This window comes from Channa argus, chromosome 1, assembly GCF_033026475.1.
Source record: "Channa argus isolate prfri chromosome 1, Channa argus male v1.0, whole genome shotgun sequence".
In the NCBI taxonomy this organism is placed as follows: Eukaryota; Metazoa; Chordata; class Actinopteri; order Anabantiformes; family Channidae; genus Channa; species Channa argus.
The window spans coordinates 19,715,995-19,727,851 of record NC_090197.1 but is presented as its reverse complement, the minus strand read 5'-3'; positions in this window follow the sequence as shown (position 1 = coordinate 19,727,851).

The window sequence follows — 11,857 nt, the reverse complement described above, 5'->3', positions numbered from 1 at the left end:
ATGTTATTAAACGCTGTGAACCTGTTGCTTAGCTTTGGCCTGGGTTATATCTAATGAAACATGGCTTCACATAACTAAATAAAACACCTGGCTGGCATTACCACAGCAACTGCATAGTGTCGACTGTGGAACATGGATGTGGGAGTGTGCCGATAAGAGGGTGAATGAGAGTAGGAGGTGTAGAGAAGACGACATTTATACTGTAGATAACATTATTAATGCACGTTTGTATACCCAAATGCTAATTAAAAAGATGACCTCCAGCCTTATGAATCTTGTCAAAGGACAACTTCTTCAGCGTAACATTAATCCAAAGTACACTGCAAAAACAGAAGAAAAAACAAGCGTGTAGTTTTTGTGCCAAAACCAAACAAAGCGGCACATATTACTGCATGATAATGGCCTATTAAGCCTACTAGTGTTTACCTAAAGAATATTACTGCTGTTGTTAAATACTATCTAAAAGTAGAAATTGACCCATCTCACATTAGTATCTATGGTTTTTTTTCCTCTGGACACAAAGAATTCCTCTCACTCTCTCTCTCTTTTAAACGTATCAGTTAAACCTGTCTCTCTATCACTTTCCATTTCCTCCATCTACACAATTATGGTTTCATTCATGTCACTGCTATTTTCTGCCGCACCATAAATCCCCTTCCCTATCACCCGCCGTCCTATAAAAGATTCAATCCACGCTGGAGCACAGATCATTCACTTAATGATAATGTGAAATTATGTCGTCACAGCAGGGCACCAAACTGGGTTTCCACATTCCCACTCCTTTTCAAAAGCTACTCTCTTGCGACTGTGTTCAAGATGCCACTGAGTCAAAAAAGAATAAAGATCTTAATCTTGCATATACTTTTCATGGACCGTAGAGTCTTAGCTCTTATCTCCCAAGCATGATGAGCATTCCACACTGCCACTGTTGTGTGGACACTTAATGACCGGGCGGCTTTAAAACCCAGTGTGTGGCCACATCATTCAGGATAACAATGGCTCAGATCTATAGCAATATACATCAGCTCATATCCATCCAAATTATGCATGTATTTTGTATGCAGCACTTACCTTTGGGAACACAGCACAATTGGTTGATTTTCATTACAAGAAGAATAGAACAGATCAACCTTTGTTGTCATTAAACACATATTGCATTGAAATTCCTTCTCTGCATTTAACCTACACTCTCAAAGGGAAGCTAGCCCTGGGTGCCTTGCCCAGGGACACACCGGGTTGGTAGGCTAGGATTTGATCCCACTGACTTGTTCATCCTATCCTGCTGCTCTCTCCACTGAGCTACAAATTACCTTCATTGCGTTAATGGTGCTGAGCAGTCAGCGTGTGAAGTTCTCCTGTAAGAAAAACAAGGAATGTTTCACTTTGACCTTAAGTGTGGTTTTATTGGATTCCACACAGTGTCTCTCTGTAGACCTTGGTCATACATCCAATTGACTTGTGGCTTGATTAAATTAAATAACTATTAACTACTGTTCACAACACGAAGAATTCCTGACAGTTCTGTCATCCTGCCATAGATAATGATCTGATGTCACTTTAAGTTCTGTGCAGTGCCAACATTGCGAAAATCTGGGAATTTGGACATTAGCAACACAAGATAATTGAAAAAAGAGACATATGATTTATTCATACATAACTCAAACATGCTGCTGGTTTATGTGTGAAACTTAATTACAAGTGAGACCTGGATGAGGTTAAATAAAGGCTCAAGATAGCAAACGTATTGGGTAACAGAATGTTACAGAGTAATGATCTCCTCCAAACTTACTGACACTAACATCCAGTGGGAGAACTCTGAAGGTTGTTCCCTTTGTGGCCTCTTTCTGCAAAATAAGAAAAGCTGATTCAAATTTATTGTACTTAGTTTTGTTTTTCTTAAATACATACAGAAGAGTAAAATGAGATTAGATTTGGCAAAGGATGGAACTGAGGAGGAAAAAAGTATCAATGTGAGTGAGTCCTGTTGGACAGCAATGTATTGAAAATGCTCCATTAAAAAACGCTTTGTTGTGAGTCCAGAAATAAATTATGTATCATTACACTGTTTCTAGTTCTCAGTCACAATGTGTATATATACTGCTTTTATCTGCACAACTGCATATGAGCAAAAGTGAAAAGTGGCCGTGTCTGTGTGATGAGGGATATTTGACTGCTGTCCAGTATTTCTTTCAAAAAACAACTAAAAACATCAAACATCTGCTCATAAAACAGCCGCATGTCCCATTCTAACACACTAGTATATACAGTATCTCATGTTATTTATATTTGTGTGTGCAGATGTACTGTACAATGTATATGAAAAATGACACTCACAAACATAATAAATACATGGAGTCTTAAAAAGTACTGGACAGTATCTTAGTCTTTAAAAAAATGAAGTGTGCATAAAACCTTTGCTGACATATTTCCATATCTGTCACCGGAATTTTTATTTGTGTGTCTGTTGTTCCAGTAATATTTAAGGTAACATCTCATATATTAGTTATATATAATTACTTCTGTTATTGAAGTGCACATTAAAAATATATTCACATAAAACCAAAGTGTGAGGTTAAAAGAATTGCCAGGGACCCATAACTCTTTGTGTGCCGCAGTTTACTGCTCTCCCAGGGGACTGCTGGTTGTTTAGTTTAGTGTCTCCTGTCAGGCTGAGGTATTTCCCGCTGCTCCCTGATGGCCCTGAATCAATCCACCAGTTAGATTTGAAGGTGACATTCAGCTTCCCCTCCCTATCACTGGGGTACAGTGACTGGGTTTCCTCCTTGTCTGCACCACTTGTCACCCAACCCTGTCCCCCGAGAGAAGGGCTGTGAAAGTGACATAAGCGAAAACAGAACAATTGTTTAGTGTCAAATAGGACCAAGAAATTAAAGGGAAAAAAAGATCAATTAGTTTTATTTTACTTTTGGAAAAAAAAAAAAAAAAAAACAGCTTCTTGAACATTTCCACAATGCTGAAGCCATTCATCAAGATTTTGTTATTCTAGTGGAGTGGTGGGGATTAGCCACTCTGTAGCACAGCCTAACAGTGGGACCCATCACTCCACACTGCAATTTAAACTTACCTCCTGGGCAGGGTGGAAAGACCGAAGAGAGAGAACAGAACTGCTCCAGATACCCCTTTAAAAGCCTGTCTAGAACACTTAACATCCTCATCCATTCTCATCTATGCAGGCTGTCATTTACAAATGATCACCTGTTTGAGGTCTGTTTGTTAAGGCTGGCAAATGAGACAAATGTGTCCAGCTCAGATATGCCTGTGACAGTCTGCCGTGGGTTAATACCAATGATAAAATAACGATGATGTTAGCATAGCAATGCTGCCTCCCCTCATGGTGTATGTGGGAGAAAAAAGGCATCCAGGCAACAGGGAGCTCAGGGGAGCTGTTCTGAAGAGAAAACAAAGTTTAGTTCTGCTAATTTGACCGGGAAAGAAGATGAACTGGAATGAACCACATATGACAAACTAAAGAGTGAGACAAGTTCTGCTGTAGTCGAGGTTCATTAAAGATGTGCAGGGCAACTGAATCAGACTCCTGATGTGTTTGCTCATTTGTGGGTCAAATCACTTGGGCAAAAGGCGTTTGAAGATGACATAGTCGCAAACTGACAGGTCCAGAACAAACAAAGCTCTGCATTAGGAGCTGGAAGTGGGATGCTTTGTAGAGTGATTCAGCCTTGGGTCCTTTTGATTGTGTATACAGCGATACGCATTCATTTCCATGGAGACTAAGCAAAATACTGCAGTTGGTGTCAAAGACAGTTTTTCCTTTTATGTGCAGCAAGAGGAAATTTCTGCGCTGGCAAGAAAAATCCATTATTGACCATAAAACTCGACCTTACTGCAATTAAAAAAAACTAATATTTGTGTATAATTGATTGAGGCTGATGCAGACAGAAACAAATATACAGTTATGGCGTTGACAAATGAGCACTTGGAAATAACAGCTTCTTGATTCAATGCCAGCAATCAATTGAATTTTAAAAGGAGACAGGTAGAGTTGTGAGAATGTAGCGCTCAGTGTGTGCTCAGGCCCGCCAGCCCATCTACGTAGGCCCCATAAAAAATGGAACATTAAACAAAGCAGGTCCAGATCCATGTCTGTCTCTCATCGACCTTCCTCATCCGTTTCCCTTTTGATCCACTTCTCTCGAATGAAAAAGTGTCCTGACTCTACTTGCTCCCTTTATAAATCTCACCACCTAAATTGCTATTCCTATTCAACGCTGACACATGCAGTCTGCTATGTGAGAGCTGCCTGTTACACAGCCCAGATAGCAAGCTGTCTCTTGTAAAACCACCACAAGAACCTGTTTGAACTCTAACCGCAACAAGTACAGAAATAAACAGATGAACACTGTGATGTAGTGTGTTCCCAGTGTTGCTTCCTGCCCAGTGATGACTTATGCAGAATTTTACCCGAGTTGATTGTGATGATTTATGATGATTTGATGATGAGCTAATGCACATGTATTAAATGATGCCGCCCCAACAACTGTAGGCCATCAGGAAAATCAGCTGCTTCATCCAATCACAGTTCATGTCAGCTTTGTTCCTTTAACTTGTCTGTTTCCATTCTTCCCACCCTCCCTCAGGATAGAAAGGTTTTCAGTGGCTCCATTCCTGATTCAAATATAAAGGCCTGTAATCTGCTTCATGTGTGTTTCCAAACTGCAGAGGGTGAGTGTGAAGGTGTGTGTATGTGTGTGTGTGCATGATTAGGAGGCACCTCTCTTGTGTTGCAATGCTGGGCAATACAAAGCATTTTATGGATGAATCACATATTGGAAGCAGCTGTTTTTACCCAGCTGTTCCCCACTGCCTTGGTGGGTCTTGGTTATTAGGAAGTCTGCTCCAGTGCCCACAGCCCAAACAGTGCTACCTTCCAAGCAAATGAAAAGTAGATACTTACAGGTATGTATGTTTGAATCTGCTCATCTGTTTTTTTAAATAGTATTCAGCACACATACATCTCAATAATGCAAAATACAGTGCTGTTAACATCTGTACATGTTTTTGAGAGAAGCAAAGATACATGTCACGCACATTACAAACATTGCCTGGTTTTCCATGTCTGTACATACATTAGCTTTCACGTGGAACAAATGTAGTATGACCTCTCAACCCTCACACACTCAGTAGTCATGTTCCTTTTCCTGACACCAGCTCATGGGTGCAGTTTTCACTTTCCACTTTTCAGTACCCAGAAGGTTTCCTTATGATGTGTGTGTGTGTGTGCGTGGGCGTATGTGTGTTTGTGCAGACATGTTTGCATCCTCAAGTGTCCAGTTCTGAAGGTGCTAACATGTTACTGGATGGAACTCATTAGTGTATGGAGTTTCAGAGGACTGCTGAAGACCTGTCTGTGTGTGTGTTTTGTGTTATGCGAGTTCATGTGTTCACCTTTGAATTGTTCCACTATGTATAGTTCTCCATTAAAATGACAGTAACTACAGAAACAGGGGGGTTGAGGCAGAGGAAGCTAACTGTATTTATTAGCTGGAAGAAATGTTACTATCTATGTGCAGTTGAAATAGATTTTCTGGCATAATTTTTTATAATACCTAAAAAGCACTTTACATGTGGCATTTAAAGTTAGCTTAAACTTAACCAACTGCTTGGCTTGCAGTTGTTTCAAAAGATGAAATGCCTGCATTGCTGCTACAGTCACAACTGTAGCTGCATCTTAATTCAGGGACAGCATCCTTCAAAGGCTGCGTTTAAAGACCACATCATCACAACACAGCTGTCCCCTTTTAAAGGCTCCTTCAATGCAACCTACTTCCGCCTGACAAAGACCCGGCAGCAAAGGTTCCAGCGAGTGGATCCTTCACAGGTCAACAATTTCCACTTGTGATGATCACCTATAATGATGATGATGATGATGATGATGATATGTGTGTGCGTGTATTTTGTCAATAGGATGCAGAACCATGTGCCCATTAATACCCAAATGAACACACCTGGTTTGTGTGCATGAACACAGATAATATCATAATCTAACATGAACACTATTTCAAGTGGATCTCACAAAAATCTTTAAAGTATCATCTTTTTTATGAATTATGGTTTTACTGCAATGCTTTATTCGTGCGCCTTGGCCATTAGGTACACTCATGCTGCAGTTTCACCAAGAGAGAAAATAAAGGTTGAGGGTAGGAGGGGAGACATGCACAGATCGAGCTTAGAGTTGAGAGAAGAATGGAAAAGAACAACAGAATGGTGAAGAAAATGGGGAAAAAGCAGCCAGATAAGTGATTGTAAATGAAGGAATTAAAGAGAGGGAGAGAGATGTTGATATGACCTGGAGGGAGATAAAGTGGACAAGCAACAGCAGCAGTGGAGAGACAGAGCAGAGCGAGAAGTCATTTAGACAGATTGATGGTGATGAGGGAGGACTTGTGATCCCCCCAATACTGATAACTACTCACGACTGCTCTGACTGAGAAAATGGGCCTTGTGCGGTTCTGTGTGCGTGTTTGTTTTTTTCTCATTTACTCAATGCATGGTCCCTTGCTACAATAGTGGATCTGGAAAAGTGGCCTTGACATCAGGTGGGATCCAAACATTATTAAAACACAGCACAGACCTGTTTAGACTTGCATGAACTCAAACACCAATTTCAGCACTGCCTCTGAATTCAATACTGGGTCCCAGGTTGTTTCTGAGTCAGTCTGCATTTGGTGGTAGGTAAAGAAAAGAAAGAAAATATTCTATTAAAGCAGGTAATCGCAGGACTAAACACACAGTTACACACACAGAAATGTGTCATGTTATGCAAGCTTGTTTTAATAACTTGTGCCACAAAATCGCCCCTGGGCCCCCCTATGAAACATGTTATTAATCCTTTTATAGTTTATTGATTTGCACAGGCCTTCATAACTGCATTTCAGTAAATAAAAATGTTTGCAATAAGTGCATCAAGCCTGTGACTCGCTGACATTGTTGTTTTTCTTCTTTGATACGCTTTGCCGTGCTCCTGTGATAGTGTCCTTCAGTTGGTTGTAGGTCTGCTAATCGACTCAGCCTTTCAAACCCTTTCCACTTCGTGCCTCTGATGAGTGTTACAGAGTATTGTCTTGCTGCATGATGAAGCTCCTCAAATATGTTGATGCTTTTATCTGGAAATTTGCAGAGAAAATGTTCTTGTAAACGCCTGAATTTATTCAGGCGTTCAACTGTTACCACAGTTCTTGACCATTTACTATTTCTGACTATTTTTTTGGGTCTCACAATGCTTCTGCATCAGCTGTTGCTGTTTTCATGGGTATATTGGTATGTTGCTCAATACACCATTGTTTTTTTTTCAGGATATTACAAATTGCTGAATTGGCTGCACCGACTTTGCAATGCCATTGTTTGTTTTTCCAATTTTTCACAGATTCTTTCTTGCATAGACAGCTCTCCATTATTCTGGTATGTCAATTAACAAAAAAATTTTTAACATTATTAAAAAAAAGCAAAACACATATACCGTAGATGCCATATCCAGCATTTTATCTTAAAGTAAAATGTTGTTAGTGCACAGCAAGTACAAATTAATTCCCCTTGTCATACTAGTTTTTTAAGGGGACTGTAAAACTTGTTGTTGTTCTTGTTGTTGTTTTCTTCCTGCACAATTATCCTGTAACATCAAGGACAAATTAAATTCTTGCAGTAAATACAGACTATTATTGTAAATAGCTGGATGGTAGACCTTGTAATTTTCTAATTTAAATACTATTGAATTCGTTTGCCTCTCATTCAGTTGCACAAAGTTGTACAAGCACTGCTCTCTTTGTAGAACTTTTGATCAGTGTTACATCTATTTTGCAGCTTAGTGGGATGTTCAAATCAACAGTGTTACAGAAACAAGTAATACTTTACTGACCCAGAAACCATTCAATGTGCTACATGTCAGGCCACTCATGCCTTTAATATAGAGGAAGTATCACTTCAGATTTAGGTGTTAAAGTAAAAGGTTGTCAGCAATATGGATCACTAGCCACAGAGGGTTTCAATCAACTTCGCAGTATGAGAGGAAAAGGCATGACAACTCTGTCCAAAATGTCACTGACAAATGCACAGCGCAGGAGCTGTGAAGGTTGCGTGTTGTTCAGAGAAGGGGGCGGAATGACAGGGAATGAAAGAGTGGATGATAAAAAGATGGATGAAGGTGGACAAGCGACAGAAAAGGGGAACAGTGAGAGATAACGCAAATGAAGACAAGTACAGAATGAGAGGAAAGAGTTCACCGAGTCCAACAAAGGATTAAGTTGCTCAGGGGTCTAACAGAACACAAGCCATAGTTTGAGGTTAAAGCGTGAAACTAAGAAGTCTTATCACACAAGATCAGCGTGAGGGATGGCATGAGAATCCTTCATAGTGGAGGCTGCAAGGGGGGTGGGGGTAATGGGGAATGTCACAGCTGGTCTGTTTCATACAAACATGTAAGGAGAAAGATGGATAACAGAGGAGAAGTAGGAAGTCGTGCGCTCGCTCATGGCTCACTGTTTCCTCTCTGAGCATCTCCAGGCAACAATACTAAAGGTGCTTAAATTTCAGCTTTTGTTGTATTTCTTAACAATATAACAAGCTTGAGTGAAGAAATTAAATGCATATCGTTGACTTGTCTAATCTAAACCACTGATCAATTTGTACAGAGCATTTTCTATCTCACCAAGAAAAGCAAAACCTAAAGACTGTTTGAAATCAAGCCGGTCATGTAAGCATCTGGTGTTACTCAACAGTCTGAATGTGCCTGTGTGTGGGTTGCTTGGGGAATTTTGGCTATTAGACTGTTTTAATACTTCTACTTATAAATTAAATATCAGACAATGTCAGCATGGGATCTGAGGCAACTCATTGAAACACTGAAGGTGAATTTATGGTGTGCTGTTTGTGTCTAAGTGAGTATGGATAGATGCTTTTAAGTTTATTCCCCATATTTTACATTTGATTTGATGGTTTCCAACTGTGCCCTATTTTGTGAGTAGTGCTTTAAAGCTTGTATTACAAAGTAATCATTTCTAATTTATAAGTTGGAGCAAACACACTGGAGTAGTTGTACTGTGTCCAGATGACTAAAACAGAAAGTTTTGGCCCAACAGAGCCTGTAGGCAATTGGCAGGCTTGACTTTCATGTACAGAACCCTGTAGCCGGGAAAATAGTCTGATGTGTTCCTATTGGTTTCTAATTGATGTAGATGACAAGCAGAACCTCTAGTTGGTTAACGTCTATTAAAAACACGAGTGAAGAGTTTGGTTTAATTCATCTGAAACTGAAAATTCATTGACTGACTCATAAAAAAAATATATATATGTATATATATATATATATATATACATATATATATTTACAAATGCAATATATTTAGCAGTCATTTGCCACTGCAAAAATGAAAACAGACTTATGTTTCTGTCCATTAGGTGAAATCTAATAGTCACTTTCCTTTTAGCTTTAGTTTGGCTTCTAGCGAGTCCTGATGACAATGGATTTTAAGCAGTTAAATGCTCCACTATTTTAAGTAGCCAGTCATGAAACGACATGATAAGAGTCTCAGTAATATTAAACATTATTAGTGCACCTTTGTATGTATCTGGAAAACAGTTTAATGATTGCAGTTTGAGCTGTTATTGGAGGGGAATGGGTAAGTAAGTGCAAAAACGTGCCAGGGATTAAATATTTAGTGTACATTTGGACATTTTTTTTAGCAGTTGTAGCTTGTGTCCTTTTGTGTCCTCAGGTAGCTATAAATGTGTTAAATAATACAATTAATCATTACATGAGCACCGTCTTAAAGGCATTTTTTGAGTGCAGTACATATAGTGTTTGATAAATAGAGGATAAATACTATAATGTGGATGAGAGATTGTGCACACAGCTTAGAAAAATGAATCATGCTCTGCTTTATTCTTTGCTTAAACACATCCAGAGCTAATGTTATGGTGTCACAGCAGGTCTATGATTTAATTACACTTCTCTTTAACAGTTTCAATGTGCCATTGTTTACAATCCATTTGTGCAGGCTAAACAGATGTAATACGGTAATAATGATATTTCTGTGCTGTTAAGATTTTGCAACTACAATGCTGAGATGAAGTCTTGTGCGTATAGTTTATTTATGAGACAGATATTACCAGCAGATCAATAGAGCTTTGTGCTTGTCAACTAAGCAGTCTATGGCAAACCCTGAAATCTTTGGACACAGGAAATAAATGAAATGTCTCCCTGACATATTTTATTTCCCTGTATGTTTTTCTCTTTCATTGACATAATTTTCTTATACAAGTACATTTTTTACCTCATTACCTCTCAGGCTGTGATATCACATGTACATTTTTTAACAACCCCTGTCTCACATCAGCTGCATGTACCGTACAAGCCTTACTGGATTTTCTCTGTGCTGTTTTAGTTACAGCCAGTATTCCGACTTCATACTGAAGCTGCTTATGCACTTATGGCATTAGAAAAAAATGATAGAAAGACAAATTGAATTCCAGTGATCAAGTACTAGGAGAGATTAATAAACACTGATGTAATAACACATACAATTCGTTAGTATTCTTTGCCCACTCTTATAAAACAACAATGACTTAATGACTTTTAAAAAGGACTTTTTTTTGCTCTTTTCTAAGGCAGACTTTAAATAAACAATAAATCATTACTAGCTAAAAAAAAAACTAGTGGGTGTAGTGAACATAATATTGTAAAAATAGCTTTTAGACCCACAAATATTTGGTGAAAAATCTTGACAATGATGTGTTTGTGTCTAAACCCAACCACACTGCTTTGATTGCACAATTTCATTTTTTTAGGGTGAACACAAGTCCTATTGTAAGCAGGGGCTTTACATTAACGTCTTAGCTCACCACCCACTGTGGCTAGTGGCAACATTAATCAGTGCATTCTTTAACTGGAAATAAAACGCTGAGATTCACCTGCACTGTCAAACCCAAAAGCCTGCATAAACATTTATGGCGACAGCCCTGAAACATTCAGCCCACCAAACCAAAATGATAAGTGGGAGTGATTGTGCTACCCACCACGGCTGAAGTCCACCCACATGTGGCAGGTTGGCGTGGGTTACTGTCAATTTCTGTTGGTAGAGACGGCAGCTGCCATTTTGGTGCTAAAAGGGTAAAATCCTGCAGGATTGTGATATTAAAGAGTAGGGAAAAACAACCCAGATGGCTTTAAAGGTTAAAGTGCTTGTTGCATAATGCAGTTTCATAATGGTGAATGTGTAGGCAACATTGTTTTCACCTCTAAGTTGTGTTGACAGATGTACCTGGTTTAAACATGGTAAGCCCTTTAGAACTGAAGGAAACTGCCGAGTTGATTGATGCTTTTTGTGGGTTTTCATCACTCACATTTGAAATTACACATAATTACAAAGAGTGTTAAAGCTAATAAAAAAGGAATGCATTTTGTTGTTACTGCTCTTTTATTTTTTCTGTCGTTCATGACTTTTTGTTAGTAGAATCTGGAAATAATATTTGCAATTGTTTGTATTTCGGATGTCTGAGTCATACCAATCTGCTGCATGTGGTCTATCTAAAGAGTTTAATGCTTACTAACAACATGTCAAGTTACTGCAGAAAGTGAAGTGAAGTGAATGAAGGAAATAAAGGTTATTACTGCAAACCTTTATGCCACTGCACCAGAGAAAAAATACTACAGAAAGTAATCCGCTAATTTAAAGAACAACTTTAAAAAATCTAACCAAAAATGATATAATACACATCAAATCGCATTCTAACTTTTAAGAAAGACACACCAGCTTTATAGAGTAACACCCAGCGTGGACCCCTTTACATCCAACATAAACACACGTGAAACTGAGCAGACACAGCT